The sequence below is a fragment of the Salmo trutta genome, chromosome 18, assembly GCF_901001165.1.
Source record: "Salmo trutta chromosome 18, fSalTru1.1, whole genome shotgun sequence".
NCBI classification, from domain to species: domain Eukaryota; kingdom Metazoa; phylum Chordata; class Actinopteri; order Salmoniformes; family Salmonidae; genus Salmo; species Salmo trutta.
In genome coordinates this window covers 25,774,755-25,802,271 of record NC_042974.1, presented here as the reverse complement: position 1 = coordinate 25,802,271, position 27,517 = coordinate 25,774,755, and the positions used below count along the sequence as shown (strand labels likewise).

Genomic DNA, 27,517 nt, shown 5'->3' with positions numbered 1-27,517 from the left:
CAATAGAGTTTCAGACACTTGTAGAATCTATGCCAAGGTGCATTGAAGCTGTTCTGGCTCGTGGTGGCCCAAAACCCTATTAAAAAGACACTTTATGTTGGTGTTTCCTTTATTTTGGCACTTACATACAGCTACAATGCTGTTTAGGTAACGAACCCTTCCTCCAAACACTTAAGAAAAAAAGTGTGTCCATGGGCAAGTCTACGGTACAACTCCTGACTTGTGTTGTGGAAATACACAAAGGATTAATTCCCCACCGCGTGACCCAAAACTCTACTGACCAACGCTATGCATGCTGGATAGACAGGCCTGGTGCGTGTCGGGTGCGGGCGTCAGGTTCTGTTAGTGCTGGTCCGTCTGTTCCCTTGTTAGGCCGGTCCAGGGGAAGCCCGGGGAGGTTGTGTCAACAGAACTTATCGGGTGGACCGGGGCAGTGCTGGCTAGCACTGTGTTTGGTGGTGCTTTAACCAAAGAGCCATCTCTAATAACGCTAACCTCTATCTGCTGATGCATGACGCTCTGGGGATAACCTCCTGGGGGATGCTGCAGGTCACACAGCTAGGGGTGTGGGAGAGAGAGCTGGGGAAGAGTATGTCAGTGTACAGGGAATGTGTACTGTCTACGCGCTCTGTTAATGGATGTGAAAAGGGGCCTTCTGGATAGCAACAGAAGCGAAGTTAAAATCAGCAAATTAAAGCTAGGAAGGTTTTTCCCAATAGGGCAGAGACAGCCACATCTGCAACCTGTTACACACACACCAACTGACTCCCGGACAGTTGCTGTAACACATTAACATACATTAGCCATCCCCTGCAGCTGAACACACTGTCCTCATCACTTCAGCATAAACAGGGCCTCAGTATGTGTGCATACACACTATCTCCTCTATCTAGTGGGCCCTGAGTGATGCTCCAGTCCACACGTACACTCTGTCTATTTTGGTCTTTCCTCTATACTCTACAGTGTGTTTACAACCAGAACGTTTGCGTACAAACCCCGGCGCTCACCACAACAGCCCCCCCTCTTGGCTACCCCCAGCCAAGCGCTCCTCCAGATCTCGACCCAGCGTCTCCAAACACTCCCGTTTATCTGTGGTCCATCGGGGGAAAGACACCCCTCCGTATTCAGATTGAACGGGCGGGACCTGACACGCTGCCCGGTCTATCTGTGGTGGATCGTCTAAAGTAAACAAGTACACTGATGCAAGGGCCCTTATACGCACAGGCATGCATGCACATACCACACACACACACACACACACACACACACACACACACACACACACACACACACACACACACACACACACACACACACACACACACACACACACTAGGGATGGGCATTTGAAAGAATGTCTGTGTTCAAGTACTCTCGTCAACAAAGAATCTTGAGTACTCGCAATGTTAGCGTGAAATGAGGCTGAGGGCAAAAAAAAGTTTGCAGTATGCCATCTGTTCTTCCAATTAAGCCTACTGGTTGTTTTGAAAATGAAATTTAAATCACAGCATTTTCAAGGCAGTTGACTTCCCCCACCACATTTAACCTGCTAAATAGTTGAATAAAAAAAATAAGCAATCTAATACAAACCTTGAATCGAGTACTCCAGCCCGTCCCCAACACTCACTACTCCAGCCCGTCCCCAACACTCACTACTCCAGCCCGTCCCCAACACTCACTACTCCAGCCCGTCCCCAACACTCACTACTCCAGCCCGTCCCCAACACTCACTACTCCAGCCCGTCCCCAACACTCACTACTCCAGCCCGTCCCCAACACTCACTACTCCAGCCCGTCCCCAACACTCACTACTCCAGCCCGTCCCCAACACTCACTACTCCAGCCCATCCCCAACACTCACTACTCCAGCCCATCCCCAATACTCACTACTCCAGCCCATCCCCAACACTCACTACTCCAGCCCATCCCCAACACTCACAAGACTATGACTCGACCGTCCTCTCTCCCTAGGATATTCGCCATACTTGACTCGAATGGGTTGAATCACTGACGTGATCTTCCTGTCTGGTTTTGCGACCCCACGAGGCTTGTGCGATGGGGGAAATCTTCATGGGCTATACTCAGCCTTGTCTCAGGGTAGTAAGTTAGGGCTGTTGATATTCCTTTGCTGGTGTGGGGGTTGTGCTTTGGCAAAGTGGGTGGAGTTATATCCTGCTTGGTTGGCCCTGTCTGGGGGTAAGTTTGGATGGGGCAACAGTGTCCCCAGACCCCCAAGTCTCAGTCCCCAGTATCTATGCTGCAATAGTCTATGTGCCTGGGGGCTAGGGTGGGTCTGTCCTATTTGGTATAATTCTCCTGTCTTATCTGGTGTCCTGTGTGGTCTTAGGAATGTTCCCTTTAATTTTCCTCTCCCAGAGAACATGAGCCCTAGGGCCATGCCACAGGACTACCTGGCCTGACGACTCCTGGCTGTCCCCGCCCCAGTCCACCTGGTCGTCTTGCTGATCCAGTTTCTGCTGTTCTGCCTGCGGCTATGGAACTCTGACCTGTTCACCAGACGTGCCCCTCTCTTTCACTCCCTCTGGCCTTGATGGCCATGTACTCTTATAATCTTCACCCGACAGAGCCAGAAAACGACTGGCCACCCTTCGGATCCTTCTTCCTCTATAGGTTTCTTCCTAAGTTCCTGCCTTTCTAGGGAATTTTTCCTAGCAACCGTGCTTCTACATCTGCATTGCTTGCTCTTTGGGGTGTTTGGTGTGTTAGGCTGGGTCTCTGTATCGCACTTTGTGACAACTGCTGTTATAAAAAGGTGCTTTATAAATATGATCGATTGACAACAGAGGGTCTTCTTCCCTGTCTAATATGGTAGACAGAGGTGGAGAGAGGTGTGAGGGCTGAGGAAATGAAATTATTTTGAGGAAACACCGGTTGCAAGCTTTGGCTCTACTGTAACACCCCATAGAGTATACACGCATCACATGGATCTTACATCCATCTTATCCTCCCTGCATGTTCTCAAAGTGGTCGTCTATTTCTCTCCTCCCTCAACCCTCCCTCCCTCTCTCCTCCCTGGCCACAGAGACATGGCTCTCCTGTCATCCTCAACTCCGAGAGAGAGAGAGAGAGAGAGAGAGAGGGACATCTGTGAAAACTCCACACGTGGCCACCATGACCGGAAATAAAATAAACCCTGCTCTCACAAAGACACCCGTAAGCCTCTGCGAGCCCATATCTCAATCTCTTTTTCTGCCTCCCTACCTCTCATTTTTTTATGCTCCCTCTCTCCTACTCATTTTATTCTCTTTCCTTCTCACCCTGTCTCCATCGCTCTCACCCCATTCCTCTCCCTCTATCCCACAGACCTCCCTGAAACACAGCCAGTATTTAAGACCAGAAATCACTCTCAAATCATAACTGTCAGATCATGGAAGGAAAATACAAAACAAAGCTATTAATTCCCCCCCGACACTAACGCCCCCGATTTGGGCCAAGCTGTCCCATTATGAGTAAGACTGTATCAATATCTCATTAGTACATGTTGATATTACTGTGTGAGTGTTCACTTGTTGTCAGAGTGTGTTGACAGTACTAAATCTGTATTTACCCTGGACTGTCACAGTGTGATAATGGGGTTGATGGGATGTGCACTGTGTGTTGACAGGGTGTGTTGAGAGCTGTGTCTGCGAGTGCGTGTTGAGACTGTGCATACTGTGTCAGAATGTGTGTGCGTGTGCAAATGTGTGTGCGTTGAGACAGCGCATTCTTTTTCATTGTGTGTTGCCAGTATTAGAGAATGGAATGGGTTCCAGACCTGTATTAGGGTTCCGTGGATGTGGTTCTCCTGGGTTCTAGGTCCAGGTTCCAGAGGCAGGTCCTCCGAAAGGGTCTGGAGGGTGGAGGTGGACCTGGGTTACCATGACAAACGGGGCCAGGGACCAGGCAGCCATCTCAAGGGTCTGGTAGACCGCAGAACAACATCACCTGGAACACACAAACAACAGACAACGCAGGTTAGAGAAGAGGGATTCGATCAAATACAATTGTATTGGTTGCAAACACATTTAGAAGATGTTATATAACATATATACACAGTTGAAGTCGGAAGTATACATACACATAGGTTGGTTCATGAAAACTCGTTTTTCAACCACTCCAGAAATGTCTTGTTAACAAACTATAGTTTTGGCAAGTCGGTTAGGACATCTACTTTGTGCAAGGACAAGTCATTTTTCCAACAATTGTTTGCAGACAGATTATTTCACTTATAATTCTCTGTATCACAATTCCAGTGGGTCAGAAGTTTACATACACTAAGTTGACAGTGCCTATAAACAGCTTAGGAAAATTCCAGAAATGGATGTCATAGCTTTATAAGCTTCTGATAGGCTAATGGACATCATTTGAGTCAATTGAACAGAAGAACAACACAAGAAAAAGGATATCAAAGTGAAACAGTTCTCTAAAGACACAAGAGACAATAATACAAGAAACAACACTTCTGTAGCTTGTCAACTATGTGTCTGTCTATCCCTGTTCTCTCCCCTCTGCACAGGCCATACAAACGCTTCACACCGCGTGGCCGCTGCCACTCTAACCTGGTGGTCCCAGCGCGCACGACCCACGTGGAGTTCCAGGTCTCCGGCAGCCTCTGGAACTGCCAGTCTGCGGCCAACAAGGCTGAGTTCATCTCAGCCAATGCTACCCTCCAGTCCCTAGACTTCCTGGCGCTGACGGAAACATGGATTACCACAGATAACACTGCTACTCCTACTGCTCTCTCCTCGTCTGCCCACGTATTCTCGCATACCCCTAGAGCATCGAGCCAGCGGGGTGGTGGCACTGGAATCCTCATCTCTCCCAAGTGGACATTCTCCCTTTCTCCCCTGACCCATCTGTCTACCTCCTCATTTGAATTCCATGCTGTCACAGTTACCAGCCCTTTCAAGCTTAACATCCTTATCATTTATCGCCCTCCAGATTCCCTTGGAGAGTTCATCAATGAGCTTGACGCCTTGATAAGTTCCTTTCCTGAGGATGGCTCACCTCTCACAGTTCTGGGTGACTTTAACCTCCCCACGTCTACCTTTGACTCATTCCTCTCTGCCTCCTTCTTTCCACTCCTCTCCTCTTTTGACCTCACCCTCTCACCTTCCCCCCCTACTCACAAGGCAGGCAATACGCTTGACCTCATCTTTACTAGATGCTGTTCTTCCACTAATCTCATTGCAACTCCCCTCCAAATCTCCGACCACTACCTTGTTATCCTTTTCCCTCTCGCTCTCATCCAACACTTCTCACTCTGCCCCTACTCGGATGGTATTGCGCCGTCCCAACCTTCGCTCTCTCTCTCCCGCTACTCTCTCCTCTTCCATCCTATCATCTCTTCCCTCTGCTCAAACCTTCTCCAACCTATCTCCTGATTCTGCCTCCTCAACCCTCCTCTCCTCCCTTTCTGCATCCTTTGATTTTCTCTGTCCCCTATCCTCCAGGCCGGCTCGGTCCTCCCCTCCTGCTCCGTGGATCGACGACTCACTGCGAGCTCACAGAACAGGGCTCCGGGCAGCCGAGCGGAAATGGAGGAAAACTCGCCTCCCTGTGGACCTGGCATCCTTTCACTCCCTTCTCTCTACATTCTCCTCTTCTGTCTCTGCTGCTAAAGCCACTTTCTACCACTCTAAATTCCAAGCATCTGCCTCTAACCCTAGGAAGCTCTTTGCTACCTTCTCCTCCCTCCTGAATCCTCCCCCCCCCCCCCTCCTCCCTCTCTGCGGATGACTTTGTCAACCATTTTGAAAAGAAGGTTGACGATATCCGATCCTCGTTTGCTAAGTCAAACGACACCGCTGGTCCTGCTCACACTGCCCTACCCTGTGCTTTGACCTCTTTCTCCCCTCTCTCTCTCCGTCTTGTGACGGCCGGCCGCCCAACAACCTGCCCACTTGACCCTATCCCCTCCTCTCTTCTCCAGACCATTTCCGGAGACCTTCTCCCCTACCTCACCTCGCTCATCAACTCATCCTTGACCGCTGGCTACGTCCCTTCCGTCTTCAAGAGAGCGAGAGTTGCACCCCTTCTGAAAAAACCTACACTCGATCCCTCCCATGTCAACAACTACAGACCAGTATCCCTTCTTTCTTTTCTCTCCAAAACTCTTGAACGTGCCGTCCTTGGCCAGCTCTCCTGCTATCTCTCTCAGAATGACCTTCTTGATCCTAATCAGTCAGGTTTCAAGACTGGGCATTCAACTGAGACTGCTCTTCTCTGTGTCACGGAGGCTCTCCGCACTGCTAAAGCTAACTCTCTCTCCTCTGCTCTCATCCTTCTAGACCTATCTGCTGCCTTTGATACTGTGAACCATCAGATCCTCCTCTCCACCCTCTCCGAGTTGGGCATCTCCGGCGCGGCCCACGCTTGGATTGCGTCCTACCTGACAGGTCGCTCCTACCAGGTGGCGTGGCGAGAATCTGTCTCCGCACCACGCGCTCTCACCACTGGTGTCCCCCAGGGCTCTGTTCTAGGCCCTCTCCTATTCTCGCTATACACCAATTCACTTGGCTCTGTCATATCCTCACATGGTCTCTCCTATCATTGCTATGCAGACGACACAATTAATCTTCTCCTTTCCCCCTTCTGATAACCAGGTGGCGAATCGCATCTCTGCATGTCTGGCAAACATATCAGTGTGGATGACGGATCACCACCTCAAGCTGAACCTCGGCAAGACGGAGCTGCTCTTTCTCCCGGGGAAGGACTGCCCGTTCACATGATCTCGCCATCACGGTTGACAACTCCCTTGTGTCCTCCTCCCAGAGTGCTAAGAACCTTGGCGTGATCCTGGACAACACCCTGTCGTTCTCCACTAACATCAAGGCGGTGACCCGATCCTGTAGGTTCATGCTCTACAACATTCGCAGAGTACGACCCTGCCTCACACAGGAAGCGACGCAGGTCCTAATCCAGGCACTTGTCATCTCCCGTCTGGATTACTGCAACTCGCTGTTGGCTGGGCTCCCTGCCTGTGCCATTAAACCCCTACAACTCATCCAGAACGCCGCAGCCCATCTGGTGTTCAAACTTCCCAAGTTCTCTCACGTCACCCCGCTCCTCCGCTCTCTCCACTGGCTTCCAGTTGAAGCTCGCATCCGCTACAAGACCATGGTGCTTGCCTACGGAGCTGTGAGGGGAACGGCACCTCCATACCTTCAGGCCCTACACCCAAACAAGGGCACTGAGTTCATCCACCTCTGGCCTGCTGGCCCCCCTACCTCTGAGGAAGCATGGTTCCCGCTCAGCCCAGTCCAAACTGTTCGCTGCTCTGGCACCCCAATGGTGGAACAAGCTCCCTCACGACGCCAGGACAGCGGAGTCAATCACCACCTTCCGGAGACACCTGAAACCCCACCTCTTTAAGGAATACCTGGGATAGGATAAAGTAATCCTTCTATCCCCCCCCCCTTAAAAGATTTAGATGCACTATTGTAAAGTGGTTGTTCCACTGGATATCATAAGGTGAATGCACCAATTTGTAAGTCGCTCTGGATAAGAGCGTCTGCTAAATGACTTAAATGTAAATGTAATGTAATTGGAGGTGTACCTGTGGATGCATTTCAAGGCCTACCTTCAAACTCAGTGCCTCATTGCTTGACATCATGGGAAAATCAAATAAAATGTATTTATATAGCCCTTCGTACATCAGCTGAAATCTCAAAGTGCTGTACAGAAACCCAGCCTAAAACCCCAAACAGCAAGCAATGCATGTGAAAGAAGCACGGTGGCTAGGAAAAACTCCCTAGGAAAAACTCCCTAGAAAGGCCAAAAACCTAGGATCAAAAGAAATCTGCCAAGAACTCAGAAAAGAAATTGTAGACCTCCACCAGGCTGGTTCATCCTTGGGAGCAATTTTCAAACGCCTGAAAGTACCACGTTCATTTGTACAAACAACAGTACGCAAGTATATACACCATGGGACCACGCAGCCATCATACCGCTCAGGAAGGAAACGCGTTCTGTCTCCTAGAGATGAACGTACTTTGATGCGAAAAGTGCAAATCAATCCCAGAACAGCAGGAGACCTTGTGAAGATGCTGGAGGAAACAGGTACAAAAATATCCATATCCACAGTAAAAACGTCCTGTATTGACATATCCTGAAAGGCCGCTCAGCAAGGAAGAAGCCACTGCTCCAAAACTGCCATAAAAAAAGCCAGACTACGGTTTGCAACTGCACATAGGGACAAAGTCCGTACTTTTTGGAGAAATGTCCTCTGGTCTGATGAAACAAAAACATATCTGCTTGGCCAATGACCTTCGCTATGTCTGGAGGAAAAAGGGGGAGGCTTGCAACACCATTCTAACCGTAAAGCACAGGGGTGGCAGCATCATGTTGTGGGGGTGCTTTGCTGCAGGAGGGACTGGTGCACTTCACAAAATAGATGGCATCTCAAGCAACATCTCAAGACAGTCAGGAAGTTAAAGCTTGGTCGCAAATGGGTCTTCCAAATGGACAATGACCCCAAGCATACTTCCAAAGTTGTGGCAAAATGGCTTAAGGACAACAAAGTCAAGGTATTGGAGTGGCCATCACAAAGCCCTGACCTCAATCACATTGAACATTCGTGGGCAGAACTGAAAAGGAGTGTGCTAGCAAGGAGGCCTACAAACTTGACTCAGTTACACTAGCTCTGTCAGGAGGAATGAGCCAAAATTCACCCAACTTATTGTGGGAAGCTTGTGGAAGGCTACCCGAAACGTTTGAACCACGTTAAGCAATTTAAAGGCAATGCTACCAAATACTAATTGAGTGTAGGTAAACTTCTGACCCACTGGGAATGTGATGAAAGAAATAAAAGCAGAAATAAATTATTCTCTCTATTATTCTGACATTTCACATTCTTAAAATAAAGTGGTGATCCTAACTGACCTAAGACATGGAATTTTTACTAGGATAAATGTCAGGAATTGTGAAAATCAGAGTTTAAATGCATTTGGCTAAGGTGTATGTAAACTTCCGACTTCAACTGTGTGTGTGTGTGTGTGTGTGTGTGTGTGTATATATATATATATATATATAAATAAAACAACACCAGTAAAAAGTTTGGACACCTCATTCAAGGTTTTTCTTTATTTTTACTATTTTCCAAATTGTAGAATAATAGTGAAGACATGAAAACTATGAAATAACACATATGGAATCATGTTGTAACCAAAAAAAAGTGTTAAACAAATCAAAATATATTGTAGATTTTTCAAAGTAGCCACCCTTTGCTTTGACGACAGCTTTGCACACTCTTGGCATTCTCTCAATCAGTTTCAGCTGGAATGCTTTCCCAACAGTCTTGAAGGAGTTCCCACATATGCTGAGCACTTGTTGGCTGCTTTTCCTGCACTCTGCGGTGCAACTCATCCCAAAACATCTCAATTGGGTTGAGGTCGGGTGATTGTGGAAGCCAGATCATCTGATGCAGCACTCCATCACTATCCTTCTTGGTCAAATAGCCCTTACACAGCCTAGAGGTGTGTTGGGTCATTATCCTGTTGAAAAACAAATTAAAGTCCTGCTAAGCACAAACCAGATGGGATTGCGTATCGCTGCAGAATTCTGTGGTAGCCATGCTGGTTAAGTGTGCCTTGAATTCTAAATCAATCACTGACAGTGTCACCAGCAAAGCACCCCAACACATCACACCTCCTCCTTCATGCTTCATGGTGGGAACCACACATGCAGATATCATCTATACAGTACAGTTTCCAGGTTGCACAATGTCCAGTGTAGTTCCTTGAGTGCTGTTGTGGTATCGGCCTGAGGGGGAATATACACGGCTGTGACAATGACAGAAGAGAATTATCTCGGGAGAATGCAGTCGGCATTTTATTAAGGTATTCTAGGTCAGGTGAACAAAAGGACTTGAGTTCCTGTACGATACCATAATTACACCATGAATAGTTAATCATGAAACATACACCTCTTCCTTTCTTTTTCCCGGAGTTCTTTATTCCTGTCTGCGCGATGTACTGAGAACCCAGCTGGCTGTATGGACGGGGACAGTATATCTGGAGAGAGCCATGATTCTGTGAAACAGAGTATGTTACAGTCCTCGCCCTGAGCTCGTCTACTTTATTTCCAGGGACTGAACATTAGCGAGTAATTTACTCTGAAGAGGTGGATGGTGTGCACGCCTCATGAGTCAGACTAAAGTCAGACTCCGACTATCTCTTCTCCGCCGGTGGCATCTTGGAACAGCCTCTGGGATAAGTGGAATTGCCTTGGGGGGTACGAACAAAGGATCCAATTTAGGAAAGTCGTATTTATGGTCAAAATGCTGGTGAGTTACAGCTGCTCTAATATCTAAAGGTTCTTTCCAGCTGTCAGAATGCAAAAAGTGTTCTGAGCTAATAATGTGAGAAATAACACTTTTTTATTTTTTATACTGCAAAGTTGCTTAGGAGCCAGGCGACCATGTTTGTCGGCGTCATTTTGTCCTATAAAAGCCCTACTAGGCACGCACAAACTTCAGGACTGTTGAGTTTAAAAACATTTACCATTAGAAATCCTATTTTCCCTAACCCCTAAAACTAAATCTAACCCTTAAGCTTAAATTGCATTTGAACAAATTCAGGACCTGAAAAAAGTCCTGACTTTTCAAAAAAAGTTATTGTTTTCCTACCTTTCCAGGACATTCGGGTGAATTGTTAGAACATTGGGGTCCTGATAATGTAGGAACACACACACACACACTTCCCTGTGTTTGGGTGAGTAGTATATTGTAGGAGAACAACTTGTTCCAAAACTCCAAACAAATTAGTGTACTGATATCTATCCGAGTCTGAATATACATCCCACCTATTCAAATAGTTATCAGGGAAGTAGGATGACCTTTCACCTACACACACACACAAACACAGTCCTCTACTGTATTATACTGTACATGGAGGTGTAAGGGAATGTGGTCACTGGTCAGTCACCCTTAACACCTGCTAAAATTAGCCTTGTTTACAAGTGACTGTCTGTTTGTCCCACTGTGTCACAAAAAAAACTGACATGGAGGCAGAGTGGGTTGGACCTGGGTGACGTTCGAGGGAGGTGGGAATAAGGGCCTTTTGGCTGACTGAGGACCAATTGACAGACTAACTAACTGACTAACAAAAGTTCATTTACATTAAGACAGAGAGGCATTGTCACGCCCTGATCTGTTTCACCTGTCTTTGTGATTGTCTCCACCCACCTCCAGGTGTTACCGTTTTCCCCATTAGTCTCTGGGTACTTATTCCTGTGTTCCCCCTGCTTGTCTTCTGCCAGTTCATCTTGTTTGTTAAGTCAACCAGCGTGTTTTCTTCCCCCATTCTGCTGTTTTTTCCTTCTCTCTATTTTCAGAGTCCTCCCAGTTGTGACCCTTGCCTGTCTGGACTCTGAACCCGCCTGCCTTACCATTCTGCCTGCCCTGACCTCGAGCCTGCCTGCCACTCCGTACCTCCTGGACTCTGACCTGGTTTAGATATTTTGCCTGTCCACGACCATTCTCGCGCCTACCCCTTGGATTGTAATAAATATCAGAGACTCTAACCATCTGCCTCCCGGGGCTGCATCTGAGTCTTGCCTTGTGCCCTTATAGACATGGCCTCTGCGCATTGTCTGAATGGTGAGAAATCAGGCTCACTAGGGCTTTTCAGCATATCGTTCCCCAGCCAACACTCTGGGGCACCACATGGAACTTGTTTACACACACCCACCCACCCACCCAGACTGACAGAACCTCTTAATTCACCTCCGCAAGCCTGGGGCAGTGGGGGTAAGAGTTGGTGTAGGAGGAGGGAGAGGAAATTAAGAGGTGAGGGGCAGGAGAGGGATGTATGGGTGAAAAATAAGCAGGGGTGAAAAACTAGAAGAGGGAAGAAAGGCAATAGTAATGGGGTAGGACAGTTAGGGGTGAGGGAAGGGAATTTGAGGGTGAGGTTGGGGAGGAGGGGAGAGGGAGTTGCTGTGACGTTGTCTGTTTGCGTCCGGTGCCTTCCGTGTGTGTGTGTGTGTGTATGTGTTTACGGGGCCTTAGAGGAGCTGAGTGCTTTACAAGCAGCCCTCGCCATGCCGTTCTGCTCTGGAAACTCCAGCGGTCTGTTCCAGAACAACAGCAGAGGAGCGTCAATCCATCACCGCGGCTTAAGGAACGGAATGTCAAAATGAAGATGCTCTGCTACTTGGAGCTTTAGCTTGGCCTGGAGCGCTGGAAGATATGTTTACAACACCCACAACTGCTCCTCCGCCCTTTCTCTATGACACACACACACACACACACACACACACACACACACACACAAAATCAACGGGGGTTCCAGTGATACTGCTCTACTTACAGAGAAGGAAACACCCCTTAGGGATGTAAACATTAAAATGTCTTTGATTAAATATTGCCTGTTGAAATGGCCCACTCTCAATGGCCCTGTTTCACTATATAAATAAGAACCCATTTGTTTGGACATTTGTGAAATACAATTGAGAACTGTGTACTCGCCGATAAATATTTTCTCATCCAAAGCCACAATAACAAAAAAAGACATGGCATGATCCAACACCAATAGTCTAGAGGGCAACATGACCTTATATCCTCTGTGTGTAAGAAGAGGGAGCGAGTGAGAGTGAGAGAGGGGGGAGAGAGAGTGAATGAAAGAGATAATAAGGGGTGGACAAGGGGAGCCTGTTTAGACACAGAACACAACCTCTCAACAAATGGTCCTTCACCTGCTGTGTTATAACTCCCAGACAAACAGAACACAGAGGCCCTGTGTCAGAGAAAACAGTTATCATTCCTCTGCTCTGAACTGACACACACACACACACACACACACACACACACACAATCATCTAATGGCCAACCACCCTGCCCCATCAACCCCCCCCAGACCCATTTGAGCCCCATATGTTAACTATCAGTGCTAATTTGTCTCATTAAAACACTTTGGAGAGGAAATGACAGTTTGTAGGGTGTAATTTTAGAAACGGGGCCGTCCGAAGCCGTCTCCAGGGGGTCAGGACACGGAGAGGGACCTGCGCTACCCGCCAGCCCAGAGGAGGTGAGGGCTAGAGGGGGCATCTGGGGCTCATTGGGGTCTGGTTTCCTCCCCAACGAATGTCTCTATACCGTGTTAAACACTAAACTAGAGCAACTCTGAGCCGTAATGGAGTCCGTCAGGAAGGAATTGGCACAGTTAAATAATGACGGTTACAGTGAAATGAGATAGCCAGAAGATGGACGGGACCAGAGAGAGAAAGAAAGAGAGAGAGAGAGAGGTGGGAGGGAGGGAGTGAGGGAGGAAGACACGCACAGAGATGCTTGGTCCGGATAGTGGAAAAATGATAAACGGTATCAGGTTAGTCAGAAGCAGTGCCAGTCTGCCAAGGGCACAGAGAAAAAGAGAGTGAGAGAGCGATAACGAAAACAGCCTGTTCATCTTTCACAGACGGAAGGAGTCACGGGGGAAATACTGCGACCCCAACACACAGCTGATCTGTCTAGTTATCACGATCATCGTCGCGGTCAGCGTCATCGCCCTTACTGGCGAGAAGCATTGCAAAGGCTGAGCTGATAGAGGAATGCGAGAGATCTGTCAGCGAGAGGTTAATCAGAGGAAGGGAGCTGGGGATGAGAAGGATTGAGGGAGATCGAGATGAAAAGGTGGATTAGGACTGCTGAGCTGTTCTGTCACAGTGGGGATGAGTCCTGGAGGTGGAGACGTAGAGGGGGGAGAGCAGATAGTTATCATCCTCCCAGACACGTCCACACGCGCCCGATTGGGGGGGGGGGGGAGGGGGTAGAAGCAGAGAACGGGAAAAGGGCCCTGCTATATTTAACATCCCCAACATATGGGCTTCATTTGGGTGGATGTGCGCCGCATACCTCTACTGACAAGAACCAGCCAGCACTCTGAACCTAGAGCAGTTAACCCATGCTGTGACAGACCAGACCAGCCATACACACACCCCTCCATCATCCCTTTATCCTCCTTTTCCTCCATCAGGCAGCATAGACAGTTGGGTCAGAGAGGTGACCGAGCGCATAATTTATACATTATATTGAGAGGGGGGGGGGAAATGTGAGGCCTAAAAAAATAGAAATGTCTGTTTAAATCATTTAAGAGCTACACCATAAAACATAACAAAATGAGATCATACTCAGCGTAAAGCAGCTTGGCCTGGGCTCTCTTAGGGGTTATTATTAGGTCATTACTCATTAGCTATCTTTTCCTCATTCTGTTACAGTAAAAGTGCTGAGGAGTGTACAGTACGTGTGTGGGAAGATCACAATTGAATACTCCTCCTGTCGTCTCTCCTTTGTCTCTTTCTCAAAACCCATTGGATGAGAAAGCCAGAGGTCCCTCTCCTCCCTCGGTCTCTTCCCTCTATCCCAGGCACCAAGCACACACCGCCTTCCTCCTCCTCTTTCTCCTCTTCCTCCCTGCCTACTAATAGTCTAAGGGAGTGGGGGATGTGAATGTTTAAATGACATTGGGACCGTAAACGTTTAGGAAAAAAATCCCTAACAGGTCCCGATAATAATAATCATAAAGGGAAAAATACGAAACGTAACAAATACCTAATGTAACAATGCTGTAACGTTCGTAGGAGGAGATATGCATCTTTCAAATGATTTGCCAAAATGATTTGCCAGCGCTCCGCAGGTAATCGTCGTTAACAGTTCGAAATATTCCAAGAGTGAGACAGCAGCGACGTCCTGTATGGCAATGCTTTGAAAAGGTGAAATGAGAAGATGGTGAAATAAATGCTAACTCGGCAAGGTGGAATTGAGCTACAGTGGTAGTACAGGAGCAATGCTTAACCATCTGAAAGGGAAGCACCGTGAGACCCAACCTGTTGCTGGCAGCAGTGCAATAAGGGACCGAGGGAGAAAATCCCAGCGCTGATTACAGAAATGATTGCAGTTGATACGCAGCCATAGTCAAATGGTAGAGGATGTCGGCTTCACTGCCCCGATGGCATATCTAGAACCAGACTGCAAGATGCCATGTCGGAAGAACCGTGTACTGACAACAGAGAACACGGAGGATAGGGACATAGCAGCGAACCTACAACGGGATGAACTACCATCGTTGCTGAGTGGATGGGGGACAGCAGTAAGGTGAGCGACGTCTGTTCGTTTGCCAGGACCGCGGTAGACTGAACCGCGTTGCCCCCTAGCGGTCATACCAATGGTATACACATCATTGGGTCATACGCAGAATTCACGTAATTTTATAATATTGTCTTATCATTCAAACCATAAAAAATGCCAGTTTAAATGTTAAGAACAATTGTATGTTTGTCACATCCGTATAAGGGAGTACCTCTTCAAAGAGTATCTTAAATAAGACATCACAGTCTTAGCGCCCCCTCCCCCCAACAAAAAAAGCTTGCACTTGTCTTTTCCTACTAGCACTGACTACGCTGACAACTTTCTTACTGAAGAAAAATTTACTTAATACGACTGTGATATGTGCTTGTCTCGGCTAGCCACCTTAAGAGAAATGCCCTAACTGACTGTTGCTGGGCAGGTAGCCTAGTGGTTGGGCCAGTAACTGAAAGGTTGCTGGATAGAATCCCCGTGCTGACAAGGTAGAAATCTGTCATTCTGCCCCTGAGCAAGGCAGTTAAACCCACTGTTCACCGGGCGCCATGGATGTTGATTATGGCAGCCGCCTGCACCTCTCTGATTCAGAGGGGTTGGGTTAAATGCGGAAGACATTTCAGTTGAAGGCATTCAGTTGTACAACCGACTAGGTGTCCCCCTTTCCTTTCCCTTCTGGATAAGAGTGCCTGCTAAATGACTGATGAGTTTCCAAATATCCACCACACTTATCAAGGTATAGTACAACCTATAGGAAAGAGGGAGCGAATTCTCCAGCCAAGAAATAGGCCAACAGTATTCCATATGCGCACACGCATATCTACAGACAAACAACTTCATTGAATGAATTATTTATTATAATGCCAACTAATGGAAATGTGTGTTGTGCTTCATGTTTCGTATTGTATTATGTTGTCTGTCGTGTGTTTGCGAAAGAACCCGGGAAGATTCGTCTTGATGTACAAACTGGTATCTTAAATCAAGTGAACTGAATAGCGACGGCCGTCTTTGTTTACGCTGTACATCGTCATGGAGCCGTTTACGTGACATTGTGTGGTGTTGACTGTGTTTGTTGTGTCTGTTCTGTTTGTTCCTCTCCGCCAGTCTATTTTCCCTATAGTGTTAGAACAGAACGTTCCATTAGGGTGCATCTGACATCTCTGTGATAGAGAGACCCCCTCCCCCGCTCTTACTGGCTGATGGTACGAGTCAGGGGGGGTGGAGAGAGAGGGAATGGGTGTGGCTGTCGGCTCCTGGGCTGTTTTCAGGTGCTACGGAGGAAAAATATTATTCCTCCGTCTTTCCTTCCAGCTCCAAGAAGTGAGAAGAATGTGCGAACCTCTGTTTCCCACGCGTATGCCCGGACCCTCCCGACGCAGCAAGGCAGGAGGAGTAGAGATAAAGGAGTGGGAATCTGGGAACGTCGTGAGATGTGGAGACCAACAAACTTGCATGCATGCACTTGCACACACACACCTGCGCACACACAAACAGCCTCCACACCCGGCTAAATACTGTCCTTTATTGACCAGAAATTAGGTCTACTATATTCTTGGAACTGTTACAGTTGGGGAAAGCTAAACTCAGCAAAAAAAGAAACGTCCCTTTTTCAGGACCCTGTCTTTTCAACAACGACTCAGCCGCGAGGTGGTAGGCCGCACAAGCTCACAGAACAGGACCCCCGAGCGCTGAAGCGCGTAAAAATTGTCTGTCCTTGGTTGCAACACTCTTACTACTGAGTTCCAAACTGCCTCTGGAAGCAACGTCAACACAAGAACTGTTCGTCGGGAGCTTCATGAAATGGGTTTCCATGGCTGAGCAGCCGCACACAAGCCTAAGATCACCATGTGCAATGCCAACGTCGGCTGGAGTGGTGTAAAGCTCACCACCATTGGACTCCGGAGCAGTGGAAACGCGTTCTCTGGAGTGATGAATCACACTTCACCATGTGGCAGTCTGACAAACTAATCTGGGTTTGGCGGTTTCCAGCAGTTGGCACTGACCGAATGCATAGTGCCAACTGTAAAGTTTGGTGGAGGAGGATTAATGTTCTGGGGCTGTTTTTCATGGTTCGGGCTAGCCCCCTTAGTTCCAGTGAATGGAAATCTTAATGCTACAGCATACAATGACATTCTAGACGATTCTGTGCTTCCAACTTTGTGGCAACAGTTTGGGGAAGACCACTTCCTGTTTCACAAAGCGAGGTCCATACAAAAATGATTTGTCGAGATTGGTGTGGAAAAACTTGACTAGCCTGCACAGAGTCCTGACCTCAACCCCATCGAACACCTTTTAAATGAATTGGAACGCTGACTGCGAGCCAGGGCTAATCGCCCAACATCAGTGCCCGACCTCACTAATGCTCTTGTGGCTGAATGAAAGCAAATCCCTGCAGCAATGTTCCAACATCTAGTGGAAAGCCTTCCCAGAATAGTGGAGGCTGTTATAGCAGCAAAGGGGGGTGAAAATAACAGAAATACCTTATTTACATAAGTGTTCAGACCATTTGCTATGAGACTCAAAATTGAGCTCAGGTGCATCCTGTTTCCATAGATCATCCTTGAGAAGTTTCTACAACTTGATTGGAGTCAACCTGTGATAAATTCAATTGATTGGACATGATTTGGAAAGGCACACACCTGTCTGTATAAGGTCCTACAGTTGACAGTGCATGTCAGAGCAAAAACCAAGCCATGAGGTCGAAGGAATTGTCCGTAGAGCTCCGAGACAGGATTGTGTCGAGGCATATATCTGGGGAAGGGTACTAAAACATTTCTGCAACATTGAAGGTCCCCAAGAACACAGTGGCCTCCATCATTCTTAAATGGAATAAGTTTGGAATCACCAAGACTCTTCCTAGAGCTGGCCGCCCGGCCAAATTGAGGAAGAGAAGGGCCTTGGTCAGGGTGGAGAGCAAGAACCTGATGGTCACTCTGACAGAGCTTCAGAGTTTCTCTGTGGAAATGGGAGAACCTTCCAGAAGGACAACCATCTCTGCAGCACTCTACCAATCAGGCCTTTATGGTAGTGGCCAGAAGGCAGCCACTCCTCAGTAATCTGTAATCACTGCCAAAGTTGCTTCAACAAAGTACTGAGTAAAGGGTCTGAATACTTATGTAAATTTCATTTTTGTATTTTTAAGACATTTGCTAAAAATAATCCAAACCTGTTTTTGCTTTGTCATTATGGGGTATTGTGTGTAAATTGATTTAAAAAAAAGAAATGTTTAATACATTTCAGAATAAGGCTGTAATGTAACAAAATGTGGAAAAGTGAAGGGGTCTGAATACTTTCCGAATGCACTGTATGTAAATGACCAATTTCTGTATTTAATCTTCCATAAATTTGCTAACATTTCTAACAAAAAAAAATGCTTCTCTCCTATGTTTAATACATTTTGAATTCAGGCTGTAACAACAAAAGTGGAATAAGTCAAGAGGTATGAATACTTCCTGAAGGCACTGTGTTACGAAACACTTTCAGTGCATGTAAAAAAAAATATATATATAAAAATAATTACTTTAGCAGTATTGATTTTATTATGTTTCAACAAAATAACACAGTATTAGCCATGGCAAAATGCATAGAACTGCAGGAAAGTTTAACCTGTAAAACGTTCTCTACAATGACAAAATGGGAGGCCTCTAAAATGTCCTCAAAAATTCAGCCACGCCAACGGGCCGACCGTGCCTATTGCCACACCCTACACTTTAAATATTTTGTTGTTGTAAGTTTTACCCACCTTTTCTCCCCAATTTGGTAATTATGATCTTGTCTCATCGCTGCAACTCCCCAACGGGAGAGAAGGTCGAGTCATGCGTCCTCCGAAAAATGACCCGCCAAACCACGCTTCTTAAAACCTGTTGAGGATAGGGGGCAGTATTTTCACAGCCGGATGAAAAACATACCCAAATTAAACTGGTGACTACTCTTTCCCAGAAACTAGAATATGCATATTATTAGTAGATTTGGATAGAAAACACTCTGAAGTTTCTAAAACTGTTTGAATGGTGTCTGTGAGTATAACAGAACTCATATGGCAGGCAAAAACTGAGAACAATTCAACCAGGAAGTGGAGGATCTGAGAATTGTAGTTCTTTCTAGTCCCTTTCGAAACTACAGTATCTGTGGGGTCACGGTGCACTTCCTAAGGCTTCCATTGACTGTCAAAAGCCTTCAGAAAGTTGTTTGAGCATTCTCCTGTCACTGGGCAGAGTATAGTAGCTCAGTCACTGAGTGGACTGCCTGGGGACAAAAAGATTGGATATGCGCGGTCCCGCGAGCGCACTGTTCCTTTTTTTTCTCCTTGAATGAATACGCCACTGTCCTGTTGGAATATTATCGCAATTTTACGTTAAAAATACAATAAAGGTTGATTTTAAACAGCGTTTGACATGCTTCTAAGTACGGTAATGGAACATTTTGACTTTTTGTGTCTCAAATTGCGCTTGCGCGGTATGCCTTTGGATAGTGACCTGAATGCACGAACAAAACGGAGGTATTTGGACATAAATATGGATTATTTCGAACAAAAACAACATTTATTGTGGAAGTAGCAGTCCTGGGAGTGCATTCTGACGAAGATCAGCAAAGGTAAGAGAATATTTATAATACTAATTCTGAGTTTAGGTGACCCCGAACTTGGCGGGTGTCTGTATAGCTTGCTGTGATGGCGAGCTATGTACTCAGAATATTGAAAAATGTGCTTTCTCCGTAAAGCTATTTTAAAATCTGACACAGCGGTTGTGTAAAGGAGTACTGTATCTATAATTCTTAAAATAATCGTTATGTATTTTGTCAACGTTTATGATGAGTATTTTTGTAAATTCACCAGAAGTTTTTGGTGGGAATACATTTTCTGAACATCACGCGCCAATGTAAAATGCTGTTTTTGGATATAAATATGAACTTTATCGAACAAAACATACATGTATTGTGTAACATGTCCTAGGAGTGTCATCTGATGAAGATCGTCAAAGGTTAGTGCTTCATTTAGCTGTGTTTTGGGTTTCTGACATATATCCTTGCTTGGAAAATGGCTGTGTGGTTATTTTTGTCTATGTACTCTCCTAACATAATCTAATGTTTTGCTTTCGCTGTAAAGCCTTTTTGAAATTGGACAATGTGGTTGGATTAAGGAGAAGTGTATCTTTAAAATGGTGTAAAATAGTCGTATGTTTGAGAAATTGAAATGATTGGATTTTTGAGGTTTTGTATTTCGCGCCCTGCTGTTCCATTGGATGTCTGTCCTCAACAGGTTATTAACGCCAGCTGCACCAACGTGTCGGAGGAAACACCGTTCAAATGACGACCAAAGTCAGCCTGTAGGCCACAAGGAGTTGCTAGAGCACCAAGAGCCAAACCCTTCCATAACCTGGGCGACGCTGAGCCAATTGTGTGCAACCCTATGGGACTCCTGGTCACTGCCGGTAATGAACCAACCCCAGGCTGTATTCACACCGCAACCCCGCGATGCAATGCCTTAGACCGTTGCGCCACTCGAGAGACCTCACCTAAGCCCTTTTTGATCCAGGAAAAAAATGGTGCACAACTTATTGTGTGTACAGAATCAATGGAACACGTGATCCAAACAGTATGATTCTAGCTAAATCACCATTGGATGAGAGAGAGCCCCGAAGTTATGTCATCAGTTGTTGTGTGTGTGTGAGTCCTTATCTGCTGAAAGGCATGAAGGGGGCCAGGCCCAGGGTGGAAGAAGACCTGTCCATGGGGAAGGGGAAGGGAAGCTCCAACACCAGCAGCAACAGGAACAGGCTGGGGTACAGAATCACCTGACCACTGTCACTAGAACAGACACACACAGATTTATTTATCATCTGTACTTGTTGTGGTACACTGATTTAACAACATTTAGTCTCACGAGACAGCCGAAAACATGAAAATGTTAAGTCTTTCGGGCTGTGATCATTACGAAGACGATTCCGGTGCGCTGGTTTTTGAATTACTGGTTATTTGGACAAGTCGCCATTTTCACGGAGGTGCCCCCACAGCTATCTTTTGAATTTTAGAAGGGCTTTGTTGTTTTTTTCCTAGCCATTCGCACTAGTCGAAGTGTAACGTCTTCCTGTCCCAGAACCAAATCCAGTATCCAGCGTATCTGGCTAGATGTGAGATCTGGTTTTGGCATGCCAAAATTAGACATTTGATTTCATCTTCATGCAAATAATTTGCATCGAATTGAAAATTGTGCAGACTGACAAGAGAGAAAAGTGTGGTGCAGGCGAACAAGAGTATGGATAGGGGTTCATAAAAAATAAAAAGAGAGCAAGTGTAGACTAAAAGACCAAGGAAATGGTCCCCTAGAAAAAGGGGGGCAGAAAGAAAGAGGGTGTCGGTATAAGCACAGAAAGCAGCATGGCAATGATTTACTGATCATTCACCCATATGGAGTGACTCGCTGAGTGTGCAGGAAATCTGCTGTGTTTAGACAACCTTTATACACATATTTAGTAGTTTCACCCCCGTACTGGAAGACAGAGACAGAGCAGACTTGCCTGGGAAATATTACAGGCCAGATGTTCTCTGGATTTAGGAATATGGACAGGATACAGAAGAGGATAGGATACACACAGGGGAGATACAGTACACAGTAAAGTAATAGTTATTGAATAGAACTATACCCCCCCCCCCATCCCATCAGTCTAGTCCGTCTTACTCTGATCATCTCTGCTTCACCTAATCTTTTAAAGACCCATTTCTTCACTCAAACCCCATATCAATCCCTTTTACCACACTCTACCTCTCCCATTCTAATCCCACAACTCTCTCATTCTACATTTCTCACTCTCAAACTCTACAACCCCCATCTCTCTCCCGGACTCAGAATGGGGAGAGGAGAAGAGGTGCAAGATAGAAAGAGAGGAGTGCTTCGGGGGGGGGGGGGGGGGGGGGGGGGGCCTGTCACCATGACTATGAGGTTGTCATAGAAGGCCCAAAAACCAGACCCCCTCCGACAGCTGGGTCCTTAAGCTTTTCAATATTACGTTTAACAATACCCCCTCCCCCCTCCCTGGACTGGCCTGGACTGGCGATGGGTGGGATGGGAAATGTAACAGGCCGCTAATTAAGGCCCGCGTAATGCGTTTAGTGTCCGATTTCAGTCAGACACAGCGCAGGCAAGCCCTGCCACGAGTGATGTCATGTGCCACTGAAGGGCCGAGGAATTGTTAACATACGAAGCCCTGCTGGAGAGGCTTATAAAAGAGAGAGAGGGACTGGGTAAAGGAAGACAAGAGACAGAGGGATAGAGAGGGAGACAGAGAGAGCGATGGATATGAAAGGTAAGGGGGCAAATTTTAAAAAAGGAAGGAGATGAGGAAAGAGAGAGCAAGGGGAGAGGACGACAACACATACTGTATGAGGTATGATGGTGAAAGGAGAGAAAGCTCAATCCACGAGCCTCACAATTACCCTGAAGTCAAAGTTGGCCTGACATGTACAGTAGGACTGACAAGAGGGCAGGTTAAAATAAGAGATGTGTGTGGGGGTCCAAGATACCCTGTGAGGGTCTGGATGAAGTTGGGCCTGTGAAGCTCTGGTTTGTCACATTCGCTATTTAAGTGCATAGATGACATGTATTTTTTCCTGCTGCCCGTTTCGAGACTGGTGCATGATAATGGTCTATTCTAAATCAAAACAAATTTCACACATTTATTAGTTAGTATATGTAAAATCAAGATTAAATCGAGAATAGTCTGATGGGTGACAATATTAGCCTATCACTTGTGAATTAGATATTATCACATGTGAATGATGCCCAGAATAAGAAACATCCTTTTTTTGCACACCTCATGTAGCCTAGCCCATAGGCCTATATGTTTTGATAAGGTTTGTATCATAACTAAAGCATCCAAATAACTTCTAATTAAGCACATTAATCCACTTTACAAGGTGTGTAGAGCCTAACTGGCATACATAAGCAGCATGAGTTTCAAGTTTGGGGAAGATCATTTTCACCATAAAAATGCACCTTTATAATAAAAACATTACATGCATAATCGCATTTGTGGTCACTTTTGATAATGGTGTCTTCACGCTAAAGGAACATCCGCGCTTATAGCCTACTGCCATGTGCACATTGTGGTGCTTATAATGTGAAGAAATAGCCTAATAGTTTATCATCACTTTAAGCTAAACGTTCAGATCTGTTACTTCAGCCACATTGCGTAAACACTTTTTTTATGCTAATAGTTGCATTCATTTGGAATCTATCGCATCCCACAACTGGCCCAGACTATGTTTGGAATATTTAATTTTCTCGCACAGAATAGGTTGACTTTTGTACTATGGGGGATAGTAGATTGACAGGCCTACTCATCATGTTGGCTGATGAAAAGTAAATGTGGACAGTTCTTCCAATATTTTCAATATGCACCTCGGAATTGGACAAGGATGCGCGCAGTTGCGTACCCGATGTGTCTGTCTTCACTTGTAGCCTGTGCAAAAGACCCAATCATGTGATAGAGAGCCATGTGAGTAAGAGGTGCTTTGGATCATGCAGCACTCAGGCACAATGGCCACTAGCCGAAAAAGGCATGGATTTTTTAACATTACGGCCGCAAAGGGGAATGCCGCCGTGAAATTCCAGGCATTATCAAGTACTTGTCAAATTGTGAATGAGAGACTGATGAAGTGTGTACAGCCTGCGCAAAAAAACAAAGCAGAGCTCACGCCTTTCAAGAAACTTTTTTTTTACAAATCAGAGTCATACCATGCAGCCTTACAATGTATTAAAAACCAAAACATATAGCCCAAAGCTCATAGAACAACTAATGTTACATTAATAACTAAATTAAGCATATAGGAGTACCTATCCTTTCTATTTTATTCAGCTTTGTTCAATTGTATTCTTCGTACTATAAAATAAAACCACGAATTCTATGCAAATCTTGTCTGCTAAATCAGCCAGATCAGGACCTAACATAAGGGCAACTCAGACCATGCTATTCTGTTCTTCTGAAATAGACTACATTTTCTTCATATCAGGCTTCTTTAGACCCGTCTAAAATAAATAATGGATTTATTGTGAAGGTGTAGGCTATTATATTACATGGATTTATTAGACTTTTTAAAATATAGATGTTCCAAAGGTCTGCATCACTGGTTTGTAGACTGTGTGTGGAAGCAGAGAGCAAGTACGAGAGTGATGAGGATTGGGAAAGTCAGTACAGGGGTCTTTCAACTTAGGGAGCCTGTGTGTACAGTTCAACTTTTTGAACTGTACACACAGGGGTCGGTCGGCAACAGGCAGGTTTTGGCCTGCAAGTTTTTAGTATATATTTTTTTTTAAATACTGTAAAATCACCAGAAATTCTGCAAAAAATATATATTTAAAAAAAATGGATATGTGATCATCGTGTCTCAATGTAATCACGGTATGAAATTATAATAGTTTTCTATTTGAAAATAACTTTTGGGCTTAGTTGTGGTAAATGTACAAATTATTATCATTTTTGGTCAGCCCCCCTGACCATCCGCTCTGACAAAAATCACGGCTGAATCTAGTTGCCTACCCCTGCTGTAAATCTACTCTGTTATTTAAACAGTAGCGTAATATCAGCAGAGCATCCTACCCAGCTCTGCAAACCATTTGATAATTACACAAGTTTCCTTGTGCAGAGAAACATGAGTGAGAGAGACAGGGGGAAGGGAGAGAGAGAGGAACTTGGGAGAAATAAAGAAAACAACCTCTCTGGTGCAGTTCTGGCTTCTAAACCACTTCCTTCCATATCAAAGCGCTACAGGCCCATAAAGAGCTCATTAGAAGCAGGCCAGCAAGGTCGGCTTCTCATGAGGCTCATGCCAACTACCAACTCAGAGAGAAACACACTTTACTTCAGCCTGCACCACTTGTTTATCCCCAAAACAGGTAAGGCAAGCAGCGTGTCTGGAAAGAAATGGTGTACTGTGGACACTAGTCTGACTCAGTCACTTTGTGTGTGTGTGTGTGTGTGTGTGTGTGTGTGTGTGTGTGGGGGGGGGTGGATGGAGCGGTAGCGTGTGCAGATAAACTTTGTTCAACCTTGGCAAACTCAAAACGCTGAAACCCCACCATTTACCCCAAGCCAATAAAGGCCTATAACTCCTAAAGCCTAATAACGTGTCCTGAAACGGAAGGAAGGGTTTGCTAGGCTAGCCTGAAATGGAAAGAAGGGTTTGCTAGGCTAGCCTGAAACGGAAGGAAGGGTTTGCTAGGCTAGCCTGAAACGGAAGGAAGGGTTTGCTAGGCTAGCCTGAAACGGAAGGAAGGGTTTGCTAGGCTAGCCTGAAACGGAAGGAAGGGTTTGCTAGGCTAGCCAGCAATGCCAAACAACGTAAACCAATTACGTGAAGACCGGCACACACATATGCTTCAGCCATGACTGCGACACATTCTTTCCCGAAAGGGACACATCCACCCTTCCCTCCTTCCCACCCCACTTCCTCTCCCCCGCTACTAACTAAGCCGTCCCAGGCCTGGTCCGAGTTAGAGCCGGGGCGCCGTCATGGTAGAGGTGCGTCGGTTGTGTCTGGTGAGGCCGCATGTGGCGGCAAGCAGCGCCACAGCGCGACACGGAAAACAGTCCCCCGATTGGGACTGACTAGGCCAATGTGGTAGCAGTTACAGTTGCACAAAGCCCTGTATTCTTTCACTTAGGATTAGCGTAGCCTTCCCAGCCAGGCCAAACGGCTTTAACACAGCCCAGCCCCCTGCAAACCTGTCCATCACAGGGCTCTGAGCTATGCCACACAAAATCACCTTTGACCTCTATACTCACACCAGTGCACAAGCACACACACAGTACACACTGGGTTGAATAACGGGAACCGGGTTACCGAGATTTCCGCGGCCAAACCCACTCCTTCTTCCCGGGATAAATAACAGTGAGAAACCGGTAAATGATTATACATTTCTACTAACAGCATGATGTGAAATGGAACTGTTAAATGATGTGCAATGTCTAAATCTGGCTTCTCTACGGCCTTCTCTCTGCATTAAGATGAATCATGAACGCTCAGAGTGGGTAAAACATGTCTGGAGAGACCTGAAAATAGCTGTGCAGCGACGCTCCCCATCCAACCTGACAGAGCTTGAGAGGATCTGCAGAGAAGAATGGGAGAAACTCCCCAAATACAGGTGTTCCAAGCTTGTAGAGTCATACCCAAGAAGACTTGAGGCTGTAATCGCTGCCAAAGGTGCTTCAACAAAGTACTGAGTAAAGGGTCTGAATACTTATGTAAATGTGATATGTCAGTTTTTATTTTAAATACATTTGCAAAAATGTATTAAAACCTGTTTTTGCTTTGTCATTATGGGGTATTGTGTGTAGATTGATGAGGGCAAACATTTTATAATCAATTTTGGAATAAGGCTGTAACGTAACAAAATCTGGAAAAAGTCAAGGGGTCTGAATATTTTTCGAATGCACCGTATATAGGCAGGTGTGAGCCTTTCCAAATCATGTCCAATCAATTGAATTTACCACAGGTGGACTCCAATCAAGTTGTAGAAACATCAAGGATGATCAATGGAAACAGGATGCACCTGAGCTCAATGTCTAGTCTCATAGCAAAGGGTCTGAATATTTATGGAAAAACAAGGTCTGTTTTTTAATACATTTGCAAACATTTAAAAAAAAAATCTGTTTTCACTTTGTCATATTGGGGTATTGTGTGTAGATCGATGAGGATTTCATTTTTTTATACATTTTAAAATAAGGCTGTAACAAAATGTGGAAAAAGGGAAGGGGTCTGAATACTTTCCAAATGCACCGTATGAGTCAGACTAAATACACAAAATGTAAAATAGTCCGTATTATATTCTAAAATTAAAATTGAATTCCCTAGCCTATAATTATAACTTTGTAGGCCGCATGTCCTGCACCAGCATCACATGTTCTCTCCCAGCTTCATGGTTTGAACTAGGTGCTTAATTCTACGTGCTTAACTACAGCTATAGCTGTTGGCCAGGGATTGTAGGGCAAAAGTTTTTCTCATGAACTTTGAGCTGTGTTATCCAAATAAAATCCAGATGCAGAACGGCAATAATAAATAACAAAGAAATAATCATATTATAAACAACAATCAGATTCAGTAACTTCAGATTCAAACCTCATTCAAAATAATTCTAACACACGCACACACAGCTTTCACACGCACACACAGCTTTCACACGCACGCAAAAAACACACACAGGTCAGAGGTCAGCTGGCCCGACGGATCCGATACACTTCACCTCCACTGGAGCCATGGGAGCCGACCCAACACACACACAGCGGTCTGACCAAACACACCAGCATCCAGCCAGACATCGGAGTGGACCGCCTGTCACAACGCATTTACTGTAGCCAGAACACACAACCAAATAATCACAGTAATAACACGAGCCAGACGCAGAACACACGAGCAGGGGAAACACAAACACACGTCTCTCTCTGTCTC

The 27,517-nt window shown here is 45.9% G+C and overlaps 1 long non-coding RNA gene across 1 annotated transcript in view; it reads right to left on the bottom strand.

Moving 5' to 3' along the window:
* LOC115153079 (uncharacterized) overlaps nt 1–27,517 on the bottom strand; it is an 80,850-nt gene that overhangs the window by 26,174 nt on the left and 27,159 nt on the right. Inside the window, exon 6 of the long non-coding RNA XR_003867634.1 lies at nt 3,776–3,945. This is a non-coding gene — a long non-coding RNA (uncharacterized LOC115153079). The remainder of the gene's footprint in view (nt 1–3,775; nt 3,946–27,517) is intronic.